Here is a 20,564-nt window from a genome sequence, read left to right as displayed (position 1 = left end):
CTATTCTTAATTCTGAGAGAGAAAGAGAGAGGCAAATGAATGGGAATGAGAACCCAAAGAGCATGATGGGCTTTGGAGTCGGGCAGAGCTGGGGACCTTAGCTGGACCCTAACCTATTTGTGGCCTTTAGCTTTTCTCTGAACATTAAGCTCCTAGTCTGTTAAGTTTGGGTAGCACTACTGTGCCTTTGACTGTTAAGAACATTTTGCATGTGTTAACACATCTGATCGTCAAAACAATCTTAGGAGGCAGGTATTCTGTGAGGGGCTGGAAAGTAAGTAGTTTGTTCAAGACCACGCAGCAAATAATGGAAGGACTCAGAAAGCTACCTGTCCTTTAACCATTACTCCCCACTGCCCCCCCAGTATACCGGATGATACGAGGCACTTGGCCTAATGCTTAGCACTTACTAAATTAATCAGTGATTGATGGTTATCATTGTTGTTATTATGATTACTAAAGTGATTATCATCATTATTCTCATTATTATGATAGTTGTGTGAGCAGAAGCTTCAATTTGCCTCACTAACTAGCTCAGATTGGAGCTTCTATTATTGAATAAATTTGAGCCATTGAGCTGAGTGGGGAGTGTTCTGTGACATGGAAGAGAAATGCTATATTCAGACTGGTTTCTCCGGGTTACATTGACACCCTTTTGGTATTGCTGAATCTTTATTTGAAGGCAAGGAGTCTTCATGTACTGTTAAATTCTGGAGGTTTGAGAATAATCCAAACCAAAGTCATAAAGTATATCCCCAAATTGACATTGACCCCAGAGCATATGCTTGAAACTTTTATTTAATATAAAAAATTATTTTGCTTTATGACAATAACACATTCATGCTGGATAAGCTCTGAATATAAGACAGAAATTAATAAGTTAAAGAATATATAATTGACATTCTCACTGTGGCTAGGTGAATGGGGGTAAGTGTTTGACATTCAGCTGTAGTTGTTTTATTCACATATAATGAAGAAGGTGAATTTGGGAATTTGGTGGTGCCTGGGTGGCTCAAATAGTTGAATGTCCAACTCTTGGTTTCAGCTCAGGTCATGACCTCAGGGTCATGAGATGGAGCCCTGCATCAGGTTCTGCGCTCAGCATGGAATCTGCTTGGGATTTTCTGTCCCTCTCTCTCTGCCCCTTCCTCTTGAGCTCCCTCTCTCTTTCTCTAAAATAAATAAGTAAACCTTTAAACCTTTAAAAACACACACACACACAAAAGCTGAATTTAACATATAATTTAGAGGCTTCTTTAAAAACTGTAGTGTAGTACAGAAATGAAAGGGATGGAGCCTATCTGCTTGCTTTTGAATCCCAGCTCTATACTTACCAGCTGTATTACCTTGGACAAGTTATTTAACTTCTCTGTGCCTTAGTCTCCTCAAGTGTAAAATGGGAATAATAAAAGAAATTGTGACATGGAATGGCTTTAAGGATTAAGTGAGTTAATACACAAAAAGTATTTTGAAGAGAATTAAAGATATCCTGAGTGCCAAGTAATTACTAGCTTCTATTACTACTACTGTATTAGTAGGACAGGGATAAAGAAAATAATTTCTCTTCTTAGTCTTATGAGAAACTTACAGATTAGATACCTATGTAATTAACTCAGTATTAAACTGCCAAATCTATTCTTAAAGAACTCGTATGAGGGTGTCACCTATTTTCTAAGAAAGATACTTTCTAGAGCCATTATTATAATTCTCTTATTCTTAAATTTTCCTTCTAAAGCTTGAATTTCTTTCTTCACTGACATGATCTGAAATGCACAAACTTCAAAAGAATGGTTCATTTCTAACCATTACTTTTCTGCATAGAAAAAGCTTCTTTCATTCTGCTTTAACTGCTCTTTATGGTAGCAGTGTTTTGGAAGTGTGAAGTGTTCTGATTATTTAACAAGAGAAATGAGCAGTGATGGAACTGTCTGGACAGATGGTGTGAGTCCCAGATTTTCTATCCTGTTACTGTGACCTTAAAAGGCAGAGAAAAGAACAGGGGATGGCTGTGTAGAGTAGTTTCTTTGGAAGAGTCCCCCAGCCATATGCCATTTTCATTCTTTTTAGCACTATTTACTTGAAGGAACTATAGTATTTTCACCACTACTGTTCCTAGAGGGGGGAAGAAAAAACCCAACTTTTAAAGCTAGTCTAAAGGTGTTTTTATCTGTATAATATTTTACTTGTATTCATGTATAGTTAATTCTGAGAAAAGCTTAATAATATCATAGAACGCTTACCATTAAAAAAAACAAAAACAGACTAAAGAGGAACTCAGGAAGGAAGAAAAACGTTCCCCCTTTTGAAACTTCACTCTGCATGCCTGCAGAATGAAGATTTTGGCCCTCAGATCTAAAGATAATATTAAAGACAATAATAAAGACACAGCCACTAGGGTATCAGCTGATTATCTGGCACATGGTGGGTACTTTATGTTTGTTATCTCAAACAGTCCTCACATTATCCATGTGGTTTAGATGTTCTCACTCCCAGTTAGATATGAGGAAACTAACGCTCAGAGAAGTGAGGTAGCTTGCTCATTAATGGCAGGACCAAGATTTAAGTCCAGAACTGTTGGACTCTTCAGCCTACATGCTTATTTCAAAGACTTAATAGAGTGAATGAGTTAATACATGAAATGCATTTAAAAATAGTACCTGGCAGGGCGCCTGGGTGGCTCCGTGGGTTAAAGCCTCTGCTTCAGCTCAGGTCATGATCGTAGGGTCCTGGGATTGAGCCCCGCATCGGGCTCTCTGCTCAGCAGGGAGCCTGCTTCCTCCTCTCTCTCTCTGCCTGCCTTTCTGCCTACTTGTGATTTCTGTCTCTTAAATAAATAAATAAATAATCTTTAAAAAATAAATAAATAAAAATAGTACCTGGCACGTAGGAAGTGATCTACAAACATTATTGCTGCCACTATCATTACAATAGTATTATTACTATTACTGTGTTGCTCTGACACAAAGCATGGGACCTTCAACACAGTGGTAACTTGGATTTGTTACTCCAGTGGGTCTCTGAATTATTTTTTTAAAGATTTTATTTATTTATTTGTCAGAGAGAGAGCGAGCGAGAGCGCAAACAGGCAGCAGAGTGTCAGGTAGAAGCGGAGAGAGAAGCAGGCTCCCCACAGAGCAAGGAGCCCTATGTGGGACTCGATCCCAGGACTTTGGGATCATGACCCGAGCTGAAGGCAGCAGCTTAACTGACTGAGCAACCCAGGCGTCCCAGGTCTCTGAATTTTTTATACTTACTTTCCTTCTCTGGACTCTCAGTCACTAGTAATAAAAAGTGACCTGTGCTGCCAGGATGTGATGTTTTATTCTACAACTTCACAGTTTCTACAGATGCTGCCCAGGTTTCATGGGGATCTTTCTTTCTTTCTCATCTGAATCAACAGATATAAGTAGAGGCAAGAAGTTGGAGAGGTAATAATAAAAATTAACTTTGAATATTTGCCATGTGCCAGGCACAATGCCAAGCTTTTGTATGCATTATCTCATTTAATCTTCACAAGTTTATGAGGGAGATCTTAATCTCCCTTAATTCGTTTTATAGATGTGGAAATTAAGGCAGAGCTAAGACTCAAACGTGGGGCCGTATCACTTTAGAGCCTAGATTCTTAAGAGTGTAGACAATGTTTGCGTCAGCATGATCTGTCATATTGTGCCTAATTCTTCTATGAAAGTACACCTTCTATTCAGTGATATTATCATAATCTAGCTACCTCTGTCCTCTACTAGGAAGTATGCTACCCCCTGGGCTAGTAGTGGTTCCTTATGTCTTATTTTAAAAAAAATTTTTTAAATTTTTTAAATTTAATTTTATTTTTTGTGTGTGTGTTCCAAAATTCATTGTTTATGCACCACACCCAGTGCTCCATGCAATATGTGCCCTCCTTAATACCCACCACCAGGCTCACCCAAACTCCCCCTCCCCTCCAAAACCCTCAGTTTGTTTCTCAGAGTCCACAGTCTCTCCTGGTTTCTCTCCTCCTCTGATTTCCCCCAGTCAGAATAAGTTTCTGCTTATTATACAGATCTTCAGAAAATTTGGATTTGTTCTCTGTGGGACTAGACTCCTGTCCAGGTGTGGCTCTGATATAATGTAATGTTTTATTTCTGCAGAGTGTATTTTCTAACTCTATGTGCTAAGGATTCTCACGTGAACATACTTAGGTTCTGCTCTCAACGTTCTCATAATGTGGACCAAGAAACAAATTATTAAAGTACTTTATCAGTAGTGTATAGTAATTGAAGTATGTGTTGTATATAATTGAGATACCAAATCAAAGTCTGTCTAGAAGCAACAGCAAGGAAGTGTGGCTTAAAAATAAAGAAGTTTCTTAGGTAGACTTGGTGGGAATATGGAGAAAGTCCTGATAATAATTTTGCTTAACTATCTTTCTCTTTAGACTGTTCCTGTTTTTTTTTTTCTAATTAAAAACTGTAAGGTGTCTTTTTACATAAAATAAAAGCTTTATTAGGGAGTTTCCTTGACTAGATTCCTATAAATGAAATTATTATTGTTTGTGTTGTTTAAGAAGTAGAAAGGGTAAGTGGGCAATGTTCTAATATTAGTAAAGTCCAAGATTTTATTCCTTCCGTCTCTACTTTTTCTTTTGACTCCTTAGGACTCAAAAGTTGTATGGCTTCCTCAATCCTTTTTTCTCTTTTATAGGGTCTAACCCAAGATACCGCCTTGCATTTAGATACCCAGCCTTTTGCAACTTCATTTGAGACAAAAATTTTAAGCATGTCATTAAGTAGTACCAAGTTATACACCATCACATGTCCCAGTTCTGCCCATCCAAGGGCACTGAGTTGTCTTTTTTTGATATTGCTCCTCAGTGTCTGTAACTGGAAATAATCTCCCCTTCCTCTGAATTTCCATAGATTTTTTTTTCTTTTATTTTTCTCATCCCTTATTTGAGGACATCTGCTGATTTGTCTGTCCCTTCTGAGTTACAGATAGAATCAGGCCTGGCAAATCTGTTGCAACTGAGTGAGACCTGGGCCCTGCATGAAACCAAAATCAGTTCTTTGTTTTGTTAAGATGATAAGGTGATGTCAGATTAATGCGCTGATCCAACTTACCACGTTTGGAGAATCAGAACCATAAGGTCAGGCCACCCAGTTTTTTAGTCATTTTGCTTTACCAGAAGCTAAAAATGAGTTTGTTGTTGAATCCCCACTCATAGGTTCTCTCAGCTTCATAGATTGATACCAGGCTCCTGTGGTTTTAGCTCTCAAAAATACACTTGCCTTTTTTTTTTTTTTAAGATTTTATTTATTTGACAGAGAGAGAGATCACAAGTAGGCAGAGAGAGAGGAGGAAGCAGGCTCCCCGCGGAGCAGAGAGCCTGATGCAGGGCTCGATCCCAGGACCCCGAGATCATGACCTGAGCCGAAGGCAGTGGCGTAATCCACTGAGCCACCCAGGCGTCCCATACACTTCCTTTTTTAGTACTTATAGCTGTGGAGCTAAAAAGGCGAATTTGGATTCTTTCTTTCTTTCTTTTTTCCCAATAAAAGCTTAGTTTATTACAGAATTCTAGGTTGACTCCCTGTATCTTCTGGCCTCTGTTGATCGTGATAAGCCTATAGCCAATCAGGGACTTTCCTTTTTTTGGATTCTGTCATTTCCTGAATGGTTAATTTTAGCCATTCTGTCTGGTGTGAGGTGGTACCTCCCTGTGGTTTTGATTTGTATTTCCCTGATGGTGAGTGATGTTGAGCACTTTTTCATATGACTGTTGGCCATTTGATTGTCTTCTTTGCAGAAATGTCTGTTCATGTCTTCTGCCCATTTCTTGATTGGATTATTTGTTCTTTGGGTGTTAAGTTTGATAAGTTCTATATAGATTTTTGGATACTAACCTTTTATCTGATACATCATTTGCTAATATCTTCTCCCTTTCTGTCGGTTGTCTTTTGGTTTTGTTGACTGTTTCCTTTGCTGTGCAAAAGCTTTTGATCTTGATGAAGTCCCAATGGTCATTTTTGCCCTTGCTTCCCTTATCTTTGATGATCTTTCTAGGAAGAAGGTGCTGTGGCTGAGGTCAACGAAGTTGCTGCCTGTGTTCTCCTCTAGGATTTTGATGGATTCCTGTCTCATGTTTAGGTCTATAAGCCATTTTGAGCTGATTTTTGTGTGTGGTGTAAGGAAATGGCCCAGTTTCATTCTTCTGCATCTGGATGTCCAATTTTCCCAACACCATTTGTTGACAAGAATGTCTTTTTTCCAGTGGATATTCGTTGCTGCTCTGTTGAAAATTAGTTGACCAAGAGTCAAGGGTCCATTTCTGAGCTCTCTATTCTGTTCCATTGATCTATGTGTCTGTTTTTGTGCCAGTACCATACTGTCTTGATGATTATAGCATTATAATAGAGCTTGAAGTCTGGAATTGTGATGCCACCAACTTTGGTCTTCTTTTTCAATATTCCTCTGGCTGTTCGGTGTCTTTTCTGGTTCCACACAAATTTTAGGATTATTTGTCCCATTTCTGTGAAAAAAGTTGGTGGCATTTTGATAGGGATTGCAATAAATGTGTAGATTGCTCTAGGTAGCATAGACATTTTACCAATATTTGTTCTTCCAATCCATGAGCACAGAACATTTTTCCATTTCTTTGTGTCTTCCTCAGTTTCTTTCAAGAGTATTCTATAGTTTTCTGAGTACAGATTCTCTGCCTCTTCAATTAGATTTATTCCCAGGTATTTTAGGGTTTTGGTTGTGATTGTAAATGGGATTGACTCCTTAATTTCTCTTTCTTCTGTCTTGTTGCTGGTGTATAGCAATGCAACTGATTTCTGTGCATTGATTTTATACCTGCCACTTTATTGAATTCTTGTATGAGTTCTAGCAGTTTTGGAGTGGCGTCTTTTGGGTTTTCCACATAAGGTATCATATCATCTGCAAAGAGTGAGAGTTTGACTTCTTTGTCATTTTGGGTGCCTTTTATTTCTTTTTGTTGTCTGATTGCTGAGGCTAGGACTTCAAGTACTGTGTTGAATAGCAGGGGTGATTGTGGATATCCCTGCCATGTTCCTGATCTTAGGGGAAAAGCTCTCAGTTTTTCCCCATTGAGTAGGTTATTCTCTGTTGGGTTTTCGTAAATGGCTTTGATATTGAAGTATGTCCCCTCTATCCCTACAGCGTGAAGAGTTTTGATCAAGAAAGTATGCTGTACTTTGTCAATTGCCTTTTCAGCATCTATTGGGAGTGTCATACGGGTCTTGTTCTTTCTTTTATTAATGTATTGTATCACATTGATTGATTTGCGGATGTTGGACCAACCTTGCAGCCCAGGAATAAATCCCACTTGGTTGTGCTGAATAATCCTTTTAATGTACTCTTGGATCCTATTGGCTAGTATTTTGGTGAGAATTTTTGCATCCATGTTCATCAGGGATATGGATCTGTAATTCTCCTTTTTGGTGGGGTCTTTGTCTGGTTTTGGGATCAAGGTAATGCTGGCCTCATAAAATGAGTTTGAAAGTTTACCTTCCATTTCTATTTTTTGGAACAGTTTCAGAAGAACAGTTATTAATTCTTCTTTAAATGTTTTATAGAATTTCCCTGGGAAGCCATCTGGCCCTGGGCTCTTGTTGGGAAATTTTTATTACTGTTTCAGTTTCCTTGCTGGTTATGAGTCTGTTCTAGTTTTCTATGTCTTCCTGGTTCAGTTTTGGTAGTTTATACATCTCTAGGAATGCATCTATTTTTTCCAGATTGTCTAGTGTGTTGGCATATAGTTGCTCATAGTATGTCCTTATAATTGTTTGTATTTCTTTGGTTTTGGCTGTGATCTCTCCTCTTTCATTCATGATTATATTTATTTGGGAACTTTCTCTTTCTTTTTGATAAGTCTGGTCAGGGGTATATCAATCTTATTAATTCTTTCAAAGAACCAGCTCCTAGTTTTGTTGATATGTTCTATTGCTTTTTTGGTTTCTATTTCATTGATTTCTTCTCCGATCTTTATTATTTCTCTTCTCCTGCTGGGTTTAGGCTTTCTTTGCTGTTCTTTCTCCAGCTCCTTTATGTGTAGGGTTAGGTTGTGTACTTGAGACCTTTCTTGTTTCTTGAGAAAGACCTGTATTGCTATATATTGCTATATAGTTCCTCTTAGGACCACCTTTACTGTATCCCAAAGATTTTGAATAGTTGTGTTTTCATTTTCATTTCTTTTTGTTTCCATGAATTTTTAAAAATTCTTCTTCCATTTCCTGATTGACCCATTCATTCTTTAGTAGAATGCTCTTTAGCCTCCATGTATTTGAGTTCTTTCCAACTTTTGTCTTGTGATTGAGTTCCAGTTTCAAAGCATTGTGGTCTGAAAATATGCAGAGAATGATGCCAGTCTTTTGGTATTGGTTGAGACCTGATTTGTGACCCAGTATGTGATCTGTTCTGGAGAATGTTCCATGCGCACTGGAGAACAATGTGAGTTCTGGTGCTTTGAGAGGGAATGTTCTGAATATATTGTGATGTCCATTTGGTCCAGTATGTCATTGAAAGCCTTTATTTCCTTGTTGAACTTTTGCTTAGATGATCTGTCCACTTCAGTGAGGGGGTTGTTAAAGTCCCCTGTTGTATTATTGTTGATGTGTTTCTTTGATTTTGTTATTACTTGGCTGCTTCCATGTTAGGGGCATTAATATTGAAAATTGTTAGACCTTGTTGGACCAACTCCTTAAGTTTGATATTGTGTCCTTCCTCATCTCTTATTATAGTCTTAGGTTTAAAATCTAATTTGTCTGATCAAATAATTGCTACCCCAGCTTTCTTTTGATGTCCATTAGCATGGTAAATTGTTTTCCACCCCCTCACTTTAAATCTGGAGGTGTCTTTGGATCTAAAATGAATTTCTTGGAGACAACATATCGATGGGTCTTGTTTTTTTATCCAGTCTGATACACTGTGTTTTTTGATTAGGGCATTTCACCCATTTACATTCAGGATAACTATAGCAAGAAATGAATTTAGTGCCATTGTATTGCCTGTAAGGTGACTGTTACCATATATTGTCTGTGTTGCCTTCTGGTCTATGTTACTTTTAGGCTCTCTCTTCGTATATAGCACCCCTTTCAATATTTCTTGTAAGGCTGGTATGGTGATCACAAATTCTTTTAGTTTCTATTTGTCCTGGAAGCTTTTTTCTCTCCTTCTATTTTCAATAACAGCCTTGCTGGATATAGTACTCTTGGCTACATATTTTTCTTGTTTAGTACCCTGAATATATCATGCCAGTTCTTTCTGGCCTGCCAGGTCTCTCTGGATAGGTCTGCTGCCTATCTAATGTTTTTACCATTGTAGGTTACAGACCTCTTGTCCCAAGCTGCTTTCAGGATTTTCTCTTTGTCTCTGAGATTTGTAAGTTTTACTATTAGATGTTAGTCAATAGTAATCAGTCTAATTACTATTAGATGTGTTGACCTATTTTTATTGATTTTGAGGGGGGGTTTCTGTGCCTCCTGGATTTTGATCCTTGTTTCCTTCCCCAAATTAGGGAAGTTCCCTGCTATAATTTGCTGCAATGTATCTTCTGCCCCTCTCTGTCTTTCTTCTTCTTCTGGGATCCCATTTATTCTAATATTGTTTCACTTTATGGTATCACTTAACCTCTCACATTTTTCCCTTGTGATCCAATAGTTATTTATCTCTCTTTTTCTCAGCTTCTTTATTCTTCATCATTTGGTCTTCTATATCACTAATTCTCTCTTCTGCCTCATTTTTCCTAGCACTTAAAGCCTCCATTTTTTTATTGCATCTTATTAATAGCCTTTTTTGATTTCCACTTGGTTAGATTTTTACTTCTCCAGAAAGGGGTTCTCTAGTATCTTATATGCTTTTTCCAAGCCCAGCTAGTATCTTTATAATTGTTATTCTGAACTCTAGTTCTGACATCTTACTTATCATGTCCATGTTGTTTAGCTCCCTGGCGGTTGGTACAACCTCTTGTCCTTTTTTTCTGAGGTGAGTTTTTACATCTTGTCATTTTGTCCAGAGAAGAACAGATGAATGAGAACAAAATATTAAAAGGATAACAACAACCCTAGATAAATATTCACTAAACAAATCAGAAGAGACCCACAACTGGGGGGAAAAGAAAAAAAAAGAAAGAAAAGAAGAATATGATCAGGCTGGTGAACAGAACAGAGCCATACACTAGATTTTGGGTGTATTTTGGTCTGTTAGAAGAAACTGACACCCAACATTTTAAAGAAAGAAGAATTTGTATATATACAAAAATAACGGTAAATACAATGAAGGGATAGAATATGACTGTAAAAATGAAAATTCAAAAAGACTTTTAAAGAGGAATTGATAAGTTGGGTGAAAAAAGAAAGAAGAAAAATTTAATTTTTCAAAAAAAAAGGAGAGAGAGAATATGATCAAGTGGTTGAATAGAAAAAGCCATGCAGTAGATGTAGGGTATATTTTGGTCTGTTAGAAGAATCTGTATCCCAAAATTTTGAAGAAAGAAGAACTTATATATGTACAAAAAATAAGGTTAAATACAATGAAGGGATAGAATATAACTCTAAAGTGAATATTATAAATGATTTTTTAAAAAGGTATTGATAAGTTGGTTGAAAAGGGAAGAAAGAGGCGCCTGGGTGACTTAATCATTAAGCATCTGCTTTTGGCTCAGGTCATGATCCCGGGGTCCTGGGATGGAACCCCACATCAGGCTCCCTCCTCAGTGGGGAGCCTGCTTCTTCCTCTCCCACTCCCCCATTTGTGTTCCCTCTCTTGCTGTCTCTGTTAAATAAATAAATAGAATTTTTTTTTTCTTTTGACAGAGACACAGCAGGAGAGGGAACACAAGCAGGGGGGTGAGAGAGGGAGAAGCAGGCTTCCCATTGAGCAGGGAGCTGATGCGGGTCTTAATCCCAGGACCCCAGGATCATGACCTGAGCCAAAGGTAGATGCTTAACTACTGAGCCACCCAGGCGCCCCAATAAATAGAATCTTACCAAAAAAAAAAAAAAAAAGAAGAAAAAGGAAAGAAGAAAAATTTAAAAGAACAGAAAAAAATGAACAAAATTAAAAATACTAACTTTGAAAGACTAAAGAATCATAAGGAAAAGCCATGAATTCTGTGTGCTATATTCCCCTAGCATTGAAGTTTTACAGTTCTCATTGATCAGTAAACTTGGTCTTGGCTGGATGTTCTTGCTGATCTTCTGAGGGAGGGGCCTGTTGCAGTGATTCTCAAATGTCTTTGCATCAGGCAGAATTGCACCACCTTTGCTAGGAGTCAGGCTAAGTAATCTGCTCCGGTTTGCTCTTGGTAGCTTTTGTTCTCTGAAGGCTTTCTGTGCAGTTTTAGAGGACGAGAATGAAAACGGTGTCCTCCCAGTCTCTGGCCCGGAGGAGATTGACGGCAGGTCCCTCTCCTCATTGTGCTCTCAGAGAAAAGCAGTGAGTCACTTCTGTCTCCCTGGTCTGCGGCCACACTCGGTGCTTACTCAGCCTGTGAGCAAGGATTATTTCTTTAAATTAGTATATTTAAAACATTGGCCTTTCTGAAAACGACTCACATTTCCTCCTCTGTTTATGCCTTCATATCTTACAACAGATATATTGTTTTAGGTTTCCTTAATTATATCTCCAAACCTCTAGTGGGTAGCAGGTACAAAGTGTATCATTGAAGGAAAAACTTTGAATGAATTTTATATGGTAATTGTATACAAGGTACAGAAGTGGGAGTTATTTATGTAGTTATCTTTACTTATTTTTTTTTTTCTCATTTTATTTATTTTTTCAGCGTAACAGTATTCATTCTTTTTGCACAACACCCAGTGCTCCATGCAAAACGTGCCCTCTCCATTACCCACCACCTGTTCCCCCAACCTCCCACCCCTGACCCTTCAAAACCCTCAGGTTGCCCCAACCTCCCACCCCTGACCCTTCAAAACCCTCAGGTTGTTTTTCAGAGTCCATAGTCTCTTATGGTTCGCTTCCCCTCCCCAATGTCCATAGCCCGCTCCCCCTCCCCCAATCCCACCTCCCCGCAGCAACCCCCAGTTTGTTTTGTGAGATTAAGAGTCATTTATGGTTTGTCTCCCTCCCAATCCCATCTTGTTTCATTTATTCTTCTCCTATCTCCTACCCCCCCATGTTGCTTCTCCATGTCCTCATATCAGGGAGATCATATGATAGTTGTCTTTCTCCGATTGACTTATTTCACTAAGCATGATACGCTCTAGTTCCATCCACATCGTCGCAAATGGCAATACCTCAGGGGTGCCTGGCTGCTCAAGTCAGTAGAGGATGTGACTTGAGCTTGGGGCTGTAATTTTGAGCCCCACATTGGTTATAGATATTACTTAAAATAAAAATAAAAATGCTGAAAAAATTACCTGAGAATGAATAAATGGCAGACCTTTCATTTATGTGACATAAATTATATTTTTTAAGACTGCCATATGTCTTGTTTGAATGTAATTCTATAAAGTCTTTTGTAAGGTAGTAGTCCAAGAGAAATAACATATTTTCACTAAAAGAGTTGACATGTATGTTTGTAGCATTCTTATTCTTGGTAGCCAGAAAAATGGAAACAACCCAAATGTCCATCTTCTGGTGACCACATAAATTATACTATGTTCAGGCAATAAAATACTACTCTACAGTAAAGAGAAATGAACTGCTGATATGTGCAATAGCATAAATGAATGTCCAAAATATGCTCAGTGGAGGAAGATAGGAAGAGTACATACTATGTAACTGCATGTATTTGAAATTGTAGAACAGGCAAAACCAATGAAGGATATAGTAAGATCAGTGATTGCTAGGGGCCAGGGTGGATCTACTCTATGACTTGCCAAAGAGCACAGGGACCTTTGGGAAGCAGGGTGTAGAAGTAGTCTGTGTTTTAATTGCTATGGTATTTACACAGGTATATGTGTTTGTCAAAACTTAAAATGGGTGCAGTTTGTTATATGTAAATTACTTCTCAAAAAATGTATTTAGAAAAAAGTTTATTTACAAGTTTAAAAAATTTATGGGGCACCTGGGTGCCTCAGTCAGTTAAGTGTCTGACTCTTGATTTCATCTCAGGTCATGATGTCAGGATCATGGGTTCGAGCCCCACATCAGGCTCTGCATTCAGCATGGATTCTGCTTGTTTCTCTTTTCCTGCTTCTCCCCCCCATTCATGAGCATGGCTCTCTCTCTCTCTAAAATAAATAAATGAAATCTTAAAAAAATTATGACTTAGAAAACCAATGTGAAGAGGAAAGAGCCCAACATTACATACTGAAATAGAGGGGTAACTGGGACCAGAGGGATGAATTTGATCAAGGCAGGCTTAATTGCAATGATAAGCTTTGAGCCTTTTGCATCTGATTTGACAAATTAGGTAATCTGAGTTCAAAATAAAACAAGCTTTTTCTATTTAGTATAAAAGTTGAAATCATAATTTAATCTCTTTTAGAAATTATCTATTAGATCCAAAGAGAAATACTATTAACATTGTCTTAGAGAAAGCAAGCACAGCTGAGTCTGATTGTCGATAAACTATAGATCTAATTTTTTGAAGTTATGCAGTAGAAATAAAAATGTCCTGGGGCTTTGTTTCTGGCATTAAAAAAGAGTTTTGAGCACGCTTTAAATGGATAGTTTTTGATATAGTCATGGAGGTGCATTCAAGTGTTACATGATAACAACCATTATACAAGCTTTAATTTGTCTACTCATTGATGATACAAATTTTTTCTTGTCTCTCCTGTGGTACAGATTATCAGTAGTTATGTCTTATGGAGACTGCATAGCAGAGTTTAAAAGTCAGTAAGATAAGTGGAATCACTCAATTTACACTGGAAGTCAGTGGGAAAATGAGGTTCAGTGGGTAGAATTTTATTTTATCAAACATGTATGTGCTGTGTATATTGCTTATATGTTATATATTGGGATAGGAGTGGAGTATGGGATGAATAAAGGTCTCAGCGATAATATTCTAGTTTAGGCTCTGAAAAGTATATTAGCCATTTCAGTATTACTTTTTGCTTCTGTGTTTTCTGTAGTAGAATTTGAGGAGCTTTGTGGAAGAGATCATTTAAAAAATGCTAGTCAGCATGCTGTAACCTTGGTTCTCAAGAATAGATTGCAATTCTTAGAGAATTGGGCAAAATTGATGATAGGGACTTAATGACTTACTGTGCACAGTAATTCCTCATTTTGCCACATTCCCTTTGGTTCAGTACAAATCACTGATGAATATGTCTAAAAGGCATACCTAATTAACATCACTGAGTATCAGGGAAATGTAAATCAAAAACCACAATGAGATCATCTTAGGCCTGTCAGAATTAAAAAGTATAAGAAATAACAAGTGTTTGCAAGGATGTGGAGAAAAAGGAACCTTCATACACTGTTGGTGGGAATATAAATTGCTTCAGCCACTGTGGAAAACAGTATGGAGTTTCCACAAAAAAATTAGAGCTAGAAATATCATATCCAGTAATTCCACTATTGGATACTTACCCAAAGAAAACAAAAACACTAGTTTGGAAAGATATATGTGCCCCTGTTTATTTCAGCATTATTTACAATAGTCAAGATATGGAAGCAAACTAAGGTACCATCAATAAACAAATGTCTCAGGAAGATGTAAAGAGTACACACACTACACACACACACATACAGACACCCACACACACACAGTAGAGTATTACACGACCATGAAAATAGATGAGCTTTTGCCATTTGAGAAAACATGAATGGACCTAGAGAGTGTTTTACTAAGTGAAATAAGTCAGACTGAGAAGGACAAGTACCACATGATTTCATGCATAAGTGAAATCTAAAACAAACTAAACTAAATGAATGAACAAGCAGAAAGCAGAATTAGGCCTATAAATACAGAGAACAAACTGATGGTTGTCAGAGAAGAGGGTTATGGGGAGTTGGACAAAATGGGTGAAGGGAAGTGGGACATATAGACTTCCGTTATGTAATGAATAAGTCATGGGAATAAAAGGCACAGCTTAAGGAATATAGTCAGTAATATAATGCCAATGTATTAGGACAGAAGGCAGCTGCACTTGTGATGAACATAGCATAATGTGTAAACTTGTCTAATCACTATGTTGTACACACGAAACTTATGTAACATTGTGGTCACCTATACTCAAATGAATGTAAAAAATATATAAAATCAAAGAAAATAAAAAATAAAAGATATAGTTGAGCTAAAAGAAATTGGAGTGAACGATGAAAAAAGAGTAAACAGAATTCCCAAATTAAAGACAGATAACCAGGATAAATAATAAATCTACATCTAGATACTTCCTAAGAAAACTGTAATGTCAAAAACAAAAATTTGGGGCTCCTGGGTGCTCAGTCGGTTAAGTATCTGCCTTCAGCTCAGGTAATGATCCCAGGATCCTGGGATTGAGCCCCGCATCCGTCTCCCTGCTCAAGAGGGAGCCTACTACTCCCTCTCCTCCACTTGTATTCTCTCTTACTATCCTTGTCACTCTCAAATAAATAAATACATCTTTTTTTTTTTTAAGATTTGTTTTTATTTATTTGAGAGAGAGATAGAGAGAGCGGAGAGGGGAGAAGGTCAGAGGGAGAAGCAGATTGCCTATAGAGCTGGGAGCCAATGTGGGACTCGATCCTGGAACTCTGGGGTCATGACCCAAGCCAAAGGCAGTCGCTTAAGCAACTGAGCCACCCAGGTGCCCAAATAAATACAATCTTTAAAAAAAAAAATTTGTTTTCAGGCTACTAGACAAAACAGATTGTTCACAAAGGAGCAGCAAATATACATACCTCTTTAATGATAGAGGGCAGAAGATAATGGAGGTTATAGTATTTTTCAAAAGCTGAGGAGAAATAACTAAGTTATATGCAGTTAAAACTAACATTCAAGAGGGAGGTCAAGATAAAGACATTTACATGTGTAAAAAGATTAAGAAAGTTTACCTCTCAGAGATCCATGCTTAAAGATCTATTAAAGGATGCAGAAGGAAGACATAATATATATGACATAATGGTGAACAAAAAAATGTGTACAATATGTCAGTAAATTGGTGAACCATTGTCTATAAAAAATAAAATGACAACGTGTTAAAAAGAGAAAAGTTAGAAAGTGAAACTCTTGATGATAATAAGTTGAGGAGGACATGACTTTTCAGTGTTGAAGGAATAAAGTATAAGTTCTGTGTAGTAGGAAGAGGGTCGAGGTTCTGCACATACTCAGTTTTTATTAGAAACTCTTAGAAATATGTAGGTTAAAAAATAGACAGTAGCAGGTGCCTGGGTGGCCCAGTGGGTGAGCTTCTGCCTTTGGCTCAGGTCATGATCTCAGGGTCCTGGGATTGAGCCCCGCATCGGGCTCTCTGCTCAGCAGGGAGCCTGCTTCCCCCACCCCTCTGCCTGCCTCTCTGCCTACTTGGTATCTCTCTCTCTTTGTCAAATAAATAAGTAAAATCTTTAAAAACAATAGTAGCTATTACAAATAGTAACTACTGCTAGATAGAAATATTATTTAAAACTTCGGAATATGGGTGCCTGGCTGGCTCTTTTGGTAGAGTGTGTGACTCCTGATCTTGGGGGTTGTAAGTTCAAGCCCCGTGTTGGATGTAGAAATTATTTTATTTTAAGATTTTATTTATTATTCATGAGAGACAGAGAAAGAGAGAGAGTTAGAGGGAGAAACAGGATCCATGCTAAGCAGGGAGCCTGATGTGGTACTTGATCCCAGGACTCTGGGATCATGACCTGTGCCGAAGATAGGCGTTTAACCATCTGAGCCACCCAGGTGCCCAGGTGCAGAAATTAATTTATTAAAAAAAAATAAAATTGTTAAAAAATTAACTTCCAAATAAGCAGAACAAATGAGAATTTAATAAACCTTTATCAATTAAATGAAATTAGGAAAGGTAGGACAGAGAAAAGTTATGGCAAACTGAAAACATGCAAAGATAATTGTGACAATAGTCAGCACTGTAATACCACTTACTGTGTATGTGTTAGGCTTTATTCTAAGTACTTTATTTATTCTATGCTAACATCTGTCTAAGGTTAGTACCCTCATTTTATAAATGAAATGAAGAAGTTAAGGCACAAAGAGATTGACTAATGTGTTATACGTGGTAAGAAGTGGAGCCAGGATTTGAGCCCAGGCAGTCTGGCTCTAGAATTCAAAATATGTCTAAATATAAAATTAATTACAGGAAATATTAACAGATTAAGCTAACCCATGTAAAGATGAAGATTAAAATGAGATAGAAAAAGAAAACATAGCTATATAATGCTTGGCAAGAGGCACACCTAAAGCAAAATCACACAGAAATGTTGAAAATTATAGGGATGGAAAAAGATATGCCCCAACATTATTAACTAAAGAAAACTGCTGCTGTAATATTAGTATCAGGCAAAATAGAATTTTAGGGAGAAAATATTAAAGGATTGAAAGGCCCACCACATAATTTTCCAAAGAAGTAGTCCACCAAGAAATATTGTGTGATTTTAATAACATGGTCTTCAGGGGCACCTGCATAGCTCAGTAAGTGTCTGACTCTTGATTTCTGCTCAGGTCATGATCTCCGAGTTGTGCTCAGCATGGAGCCTGCTTAAGATTCTGTTGCTCACTCTGCCTCTCCACTTGCTAGCGCGCTCTCTCTCTCTCTCTCTCTCTCTCAATGTAAATAAGTAAAATCTTTAAAAAAAAAATATGGTCTTCAAGTATGTAAATCAAAAGCTGATGAAATTCGAATGAATGTTTAACATGCCCACAATTGTGGTGGGAGATTCTGAAATATTTTTATTTAAAAAACTGCTGATTCAGGCAAAGAAGAAATTAGTAAACTATTGAAAACATGAAGAAAATCAACAAGCTTGATTTATTGGATATATAGAAAAGTCTTCACGCAATAAATGCTGAATATACTTTCCTGTCTGCTATAAATAGAACATTTGCAAAACTTGATCATGTATTATATCAAATTTTGTAGTTCTTGTGTATTAGTGTAATTTTCAACGTTAAATGTTTAAAAGATCAAAGGGAAAAAACCCTCCATTATCATTTGATGACATTAAAACTTTTGATATGAGTGCTGTGAAGTGTGTAAACCTGGCGATTCACAGACCTGTACCCCTGGGGATAAAAATACATTATATGTTTATTAAAAACAAAAAAATTTGGAAGGGGAGGCGAACCATAAGAGACTATGGACTCTGAAAAACAACCTGAGGGTTTTGAAGAGTCAGGGGTGGGAGGTTGGGGGAACAGGTGGTGGGTAATAGGGAGGGCACGTTTTGCATGGAGCACTGGGTGTTGTGCAAAAACAATGAATACTGTTACACTGAAAAAATAAATAAAATGGGAAAAAAAAAAACTTTTGATAAATTTCATAATTAACCGAAAGTGGGGGAAAGGCATTTTAGCAAGCTTGGAGTAAAATAGATTTGGAATCAGAAAAAAAAAAAAAAATGTGTGCTCTGCCTGCCTCTATTAAGCAGAATGCTAGAGGGCTTAGGCACTGGAATAGCACAAGAAAAAGAAATTAAGGATTGGTAATGAGAATAAACCATTTGTGTTGTTTTGCAGGAAATTCTTGTTTGAAAACAGGGCTCTGCTGTTCCAATTCCAGAGTTTAATGCAACTTGTGTTTAAAAAGGTCAAATTCAGTTGTAAATGATGGTGTCTCTCTTTCACTTAGTCTAGCTAACTGGTAATAATAAAAACAGTGTTTTCCATTTAGCAGTTATGTTTATGGGATGTACAATTAAACTGATGAGATTACTTTATCTAACCACCGGTAAATAGTTTTACAGATTATCGGGAATTTTGTGGGGAAAAAAATGAAATAGTTTACTCCAACTTTTTTTTTTTTTTTTTTTAGCTCCAACTAACTCTTAATTCTAATCTTTCATGCAGAGATAAAATGAAGTAAACATGCTATGAAATAGAAAATGTGAATGGAAAGATTTGTATGTGTGTGAAAAGATCCCTTGAGCTTACAAGAGTTGCCTTAGTCTGAATTTAAATCTGTTCACATTTTGGATCCTATCCCAGAGCTCTAAAGTACACACTGCTTAGCCAAACTTAACCTTAGCTCTAAAAGCTAAGGTAATGTCGCAGACCCATGGTATGTTCTAGTCTTAGTCATTGTTTACTGGTAACCTGGACAGAGTACATGGTATGTGGTGTTCTGTGCCACCCATCCCTTCTCTGCCTCTCCTTTATCCTATTTAACAATCAGCTTTCACATTTTATGGTTTATCTTTCTTCTTCTCCTAGGAAGCTGGAATATTCTTTTTGCTGATTAAATTGAAAATTTTTTAGTGAAAAGAAAACCACAACGATTTAGGGATGTTTCCATTTAGGAACACAAATGAACATTGAAATCAAATTGTCTTTGAATTATTTTTCACATTGTTTATTTTTAATGTTTTGGTTTTATTCATTTGCATATTTCATTGTTTAAAATAACTGCTTTCGTTAAAATTTGTAGTATTCTCATCTACTGTATCTTTTGTGGACCTCTGATTTTTCTTTCTTTCATCTCTTTGATAGACTGTAGAGGCTAATATTTAAGAGACGAGTTTCCTGCCCTATGTTATGGAGATAGGTCATAATTTCTGCCTCATTTGCACTAGAGTATCAACTTGGTAGGATGGGACAGGTGAACATTCTTTTGACCAGTATCTGATAGGGGAGGGTGGAGGCCCATGATGGATGGCTGGTCTGATGACAAAATAAGCAATTCCATGAATATGAGTGTGCAGAATAAAATTGGGACCAGCAGATGGTGGAGCTCTGCTGTATCTTATTTCTTCCTCAGCTATGAGATTTGCTGTGGCCGTCTTTTCACAGAAGCCAGCTGGGATTGTCTATTAACTGCCAGCACCCATTGGTTTGGGTAGAAGGGACTTGTTGCTTTCTTTTTAATTTGTTCAGCCTCTCATTTTCATGTATGGCTTTATGTTCATCTGGTGGCAAAACATGATATTTAAAAGCAGAATATTATGAGAACTGACCTTTCCTTGGAGAACATCCCAGCTAGATCCCATTTCCACAATATGATTATGCTTTGACATCTGGCTCTTTCCCGTTTCTTTTTTCTTTAATCCTCTGATAATTTAAATTTCTGTGATCTCTGCTATTGTCACTTCAAATCTCATTACTGAAAGTTCTTTTCATGTTGTGAAGAGAAGAAACATTTCTCAGAAAACACCAACACAGAATATCAGGCTATAATATAAACTTAAATCTCACGAAACTGCTCGTTTTAGCTTTCCTTTATAATATATTGAGTTTAATTCCCTGATCTAGAGTACCTTTAAGAAACATATTTTGGTTTAATTTCTTAAACTTAGCTGCTAGTTAAAATAGTTCCACTAGACATAGAATAAAATTCATCATTACTAACACTGCCTGAGCTGGTGTAGAGATTCTTTAGCATTTGAGATGAAAGAAAGCCAGGAACTACGGGTAGGTTCATGGGAGGGACAGAGGTCTGGCAATGCATCTTGGAGTCACACTTGCTGTCTTCCTTGGGAAGTCCAGGTTATGAAAGAAAAGATTCACTTCACACATA

The 20,564-nt window shown here is 37.3% G+C and overlaps 1 protein-coding gene across 7 annotated transcripts in view; it reads left to right on the top strand.

Moving 5' to 3' along the window:
* FKTN (fukutin) overlaps window positions 1–20,564 on the top strand; it is an 83,586-nt gene that overhangs the window by 45,733 nt on the left and 17,289 nt on the right. The window lies entirely within an intron of this gene.

Source organism: Meles meles, chromosome 11 (assembly GCF_922984935.1).
Source record: "Meles meles chromosome 11, mMelMel3.1 paternal haplotype, whole genome shotgun sequence".
In the NCBI taxonomy this organism is placed as follows: Eukaryota; Metazoa; Chordata; class Mammalia; order Carnivora; family Mustelidae; genus Meles; species Meles meles.
Note: the sequence above shows the minus strand (reverse complement) of the source record. Positions and strands in the feature narration are given on the sequence as shown.